This window comes from Electrophorus electricus, chromosome 5 (assembly GCF_013358815.1).
Source record: "Electrophorus electricus isolate fEleEle1 chromosome 5, fEleEle1.pri, whole genome shotgun sequence".
Lineage (NCBI taxonomy): Eukaryota > Metazoa > Chordata > Actinopteri > Gymnotiformes > Gymnotidae > Electrophorus > Electrophorus electricus.
The window spans coordinates 29,706,219-29,710,554 of record NC_049539.1 but is presented as its reverse complement, the minus strand read 5'-3'; the positions used below and the strand labels follow the sequence as shown (position 1 = coordinate 29,710,554).

The 4,336-nt window shown below is 44.0% G+C and overlaps 1 protein-coding gene across 1 annotated transcript in view; it reads left to right on the top strand.

Moving 5' to 3' along the window:
* lmbrd2a (LMBR1 domain containing 2a) overlaps window positions 1–1,246 on the top strand; it is a 10,162-nt gene extending 8,916 nt beyond the window's left edge. Inside the window, exon 18 of the mRNA XM_035526503.1 lies at window positions 1–1,246. This exon is cut by the window's left edge and continues 313 nt beyond it. The gene's annotated coding sequence lies outside the window, so the exon portion shown is untranslated.
* The last annotated feature ends 3,090 nt before the right edge of the window (window positions 1,247–4,336 follow it).

The window sequence follows — 4,336 nt, the reverse complement described above, 5'->3', positions numbered from 1 at the left end:
GTGTTTTATGTTGCTCCCAGAGAAACACTTCTCCAGCTCACACTGTCTCAGAGTGTCTCAGTGTTTCTGGGCCTGTCTGGTGCCGGGTGTCGGGCTGGGGAGGTATATGTCTCTCTGCCGCGGAGTTAACAAGGTCTCTCTCTCTCTGTCTCTGTTTTAGTACAAGATTTACACACAGAGATAAATAGATTATGGTTATGGATTATGGACTCGAGCAGAGCAGTCTTTTATTTTGACACTAATTATCCCACCTGATGATGATCTTGGGGACAGAGCTTTATCCCACCTGATGAAGGGTTTGGGGGCGGAGCTGTCTCAGTTGATGGTTTGAGGGCGGAGCATTATCCCAGCTACTGAAGGGTTTGGGGGCGGGGCTTTATCTCAGATACTGAAGGGTTTTTGGGGGCGGGACTTAATCCCAGCTACTGAAGGGTTTGAGGGGAGAAATCCTAACGTGCTCACTCAGTCACTACTGACAAAGTACTGAACAGGTATCTACGATTCTGTACCTTCAGAAAGCGCCTTGGACAGAATATTTAAATGTTTATTTATGTAAGTTACTGACAATGAAGGATTTTTTTTCCTCTTTTCTTTTTTTCTTTATTTGGAACTGAGCTTTTCCACAAACAAACATCTTAGCATGAAAAGAAGAGGGGGTCTGAGTTAACAGAAGTCTGGAGGGAGGTCATGGAGGTCAGAGGGTCTGAATAAACAAGGAAGTACCTTACTCCATGTAACTGCATTACATCACAGCAGGTTCCTGCTCTCACATGGCTGTGAATTTTGACCTTTTGTTCCCTGTGTTGACTTCTGTGACTCCCCAGGACAACTGGGAAGGTAAAACCAGTGCGTCACCCTGAAGTGACTTCACGGTTTAGATGTGTTTGTTTGGGTTGTAAAGTGGTTGTAAAGTACCTGCCTGGCAACCTCTCCAGCTCTAAGTGCAGTGTGCTGTGCTCTTACGACGTGGTTTTGGGTTTTTTGTTGTTTCTGACATTTTTGTGTTTTGACAACCTTGCTTAGTCACTGATGTCTGCGTGTTTTCCGTTACTCTGTGCTTTGGCAGACACCTTGTACAGGTTCCTTTCTTCCAGTCCCTGTTGAAGGAAGGAAGTTTGATTAGTGTGGTGTCAGACTGTCTGAGGGTCTCACATCATGGGGTCTAATCAGCATATGTTATTCTCTCTGGTTTGATGCATCCTGTTGTGCACTGAAATACCTCAAATAAACAGTTCCTGATATGTAATGTAATTTTTACTTTAATTACTTCCACAAACACCACATTTACTCTGTTGTATTTACTTGGGTAACGTTTTGAGCCCATTGTACTTTTAAGAGTTAAGATCATACTTTATCCTCTTACTGGAGAACATGAGTTATATTCGTCAGCGTTCATCCTGTTGCATTTTAAAACTTTACATTTTGTACAGACTGTCAAGTGTGGGAGGGTTAATTAAGTCTCTACAGATGAACACTAAGTGAAATCTTGACAGGCCCATATAATGAACAGAACAGGCACATTTTACGACAAGGGAGTAAAATGACATTTATGAAAGGGGCCCGTAATATATCCTTTTCTTTAAGGCTCACATATCTGAAATGAATTAATATGACAGTGAAGTGACTGACATCCGTGATACTCTGGCTCACTACAAACAGCAGAGAAATAAATGCAGCAGCTAACTGGACTCAGGGCGTGCAGGAATGCATGTGCCATCCTGAGCCGTATTTCCAAGATTATAACGGTTCCATGTTCTGTCTACTTAGAACAAATAGTTTACAGATATTACAACTAACAATAACACTGAAAACATGGACAACGTGGACACTCTGGGCCTTGTGCTCTCAGAGTAACATAGAGAATGACAGTTTACCTGATCCGACTAATGTTCATGCATTTGTGGATCCTTTAAAGGGATGCACCAAATATGCTCAATTAACAGGACCTGATTTCAGGACCATTCTGATGCGATGTTTAAAACACAGGTTTACCGAGGAGAAGCTGATTAATGGCATTAAGTCATAGTTGTTTAGCAAAGACACCCTCCCAAATTCGAATAACGACGCAGCCAATGTTTATTACTGGGCACAGCGCACTAATGTTGACACCTTTTATCAGGAACTGAGGGAACTCCTACTTAAACTACAGGCCTCTCGGAGAGACATTTATGCGGCAACCAGCTGCAGATATGGCCCTGATGAGCTGTGCTCAGTGTTTGTCTCCCGTTTTACTGAGGCCTAGATCAACCTCAGTCAGACAGCAATCTGTTCATATCAACTTGTCTGCAAAATATGAATCCCCAACATGCACAAACTCTGCGGTGTAACACAGAGAACCTCTTTAGTAAGCCTCCAACTGAGTTTGCTTCTAGGGTGCGCGAATTAGAGGCATTACCAACTGTGTATGGTAATGTCTCTTGCGCTCTCCCTGTTCCCACAGACAAGCCTACTCATCCATTTATTCCAGGTGACACTGTTTTCGTCAAATCATTGAACCCTTGGAAAGTTGGTGAAGCTGCGTACGGACCCCCAACAACCGTGATCGCAGTGACCCGAACTGCTGTGCTAACATCGGGATCAGCACAGTGGATACACACCAGCCTGCTGAAGAAATCACCAGCTGACGCGTCCGACAAGCAAAATGCACCTTAACACATTCACATATAGTACAAAATTTGTTATATGATTTCATGCTGAGGGACTGCCCCTCGGCTGCACCACTCACCAAGGAAGTACTCCTTGGCCCTGTATGTCAATACATTTTAACATTGGTATTATAACTTGATAGATATCCTATCTGCCTATTAACATCCTTTTGCAGACTCTTTGGTCCTTTCTCTCGTTTTCCTGAAAAGTGCATGCAAAACCTTACTATAGGAATAATGGGCCCCATTAGTGTGATAATATTGGCATTATTTTCAGTCTCGAGAGGTACAAAATGGGGGAGAGTGGGCTTTCAGAGTCATCAACAACAGTGTAATGGTAATTTAGCTTGTGTGGTCTCCCTGGTAGCTGCAGGAGAGGTGGAGCCAAGGAGGGACTGTCTGGTGTGCCAGGCATTCCATACACCCTGGGTACCAGTCCTGGTAGATGATGTTATGGCAACAGCACTTAATCATATTTCATCAGACTGTCAATCAATATGGGAGTAGGGTTTATGCTAAATGTATCTAAGGCAGTAGCTGCCAGTGGTAATCTCCCCACATGGGCCTTGGATGGTGGTTCATGGCTGGACCACAGGACAGACTGCGACATTGGCATTAGTAAACGGTATTACCCCAAATTCAGAAACATGACCCTCGCAGTATTAGCTGTGACAGGTACCACCTGTCTATGTTCTGCAGGCTTACCTGATGGTCCATTTTTATGCCACACACCATGTAAAAACGAGGTGTGGGCATTAGGCGCAGGACTGGGCAGATGCACAATAAATAATTTAACAGGCACACCGTCTCTTTGCCCTGCGATCCTGGGCACTGGAGCATCTGCAGCTATCATGTGGGTATGCGGTACTCCAGCCTACCCACTTTGATTGTTAGTAATACCCCTCATTAATTTCCCTGGAAAGGATGTTGTAACCCAGCATTATCCCATCTCTGGTCATATATACACATTCGCAGTCAACATCTGACAGGGCTAAAAGGTCTGTAATTACTGACACCCCTAATAGGTATGGTGGGTATGTACTGGCCAACCCATGGACTAACCCTGGAGCGAATGTGGGTTGCAGTTTGTTCCTGGGAGGAGGAACTACTGCAGCCCTTAATAAAATTAATGGTTTGGCATGGCAGGTACTTAATTTAGCCAATAGGATTGAAAACGCTCTGGCATTGCTCAATGATGAGGTAGATAAGCTCCATACTGCTGTCTTGCAGAACCACCCAGCCCTAGATCTCCTCTTGGCAAAGGAGGGCGGTGTCTGCAAGGTCATTAATGAAATGTGTTGCTTTGACATTCCTAGTTACTATAACAACAATACTGACATTTCGTACATGAAGACCGCTATTGCTGAGCCTCCACCCACCAATGATTCTTGGTTCAGTTGGTTAACTGACTAACTTGTTGGCCCTTGGGGATCTTGGCTCATAAATATTTGTTTTCCTGTACTCCTGATTATTGTGTTGATTCTGGTTTGTGGACCCTGTTTATTGTCACTGCTGTCTTCTTTCATAACTTGCATTTCTACCTCTATGTTTAATCATGCTAATATTGCCTTGGTGCCTGCATATGAGAAAGGTCTATATACTGATTTGTGATTCCTTTGGAATCAAAGGGGGGAGTGTTAGACACTGGAGCCTTTCTGTCTTCAGTCACCCAACGCAAGGTCTCTGACTAT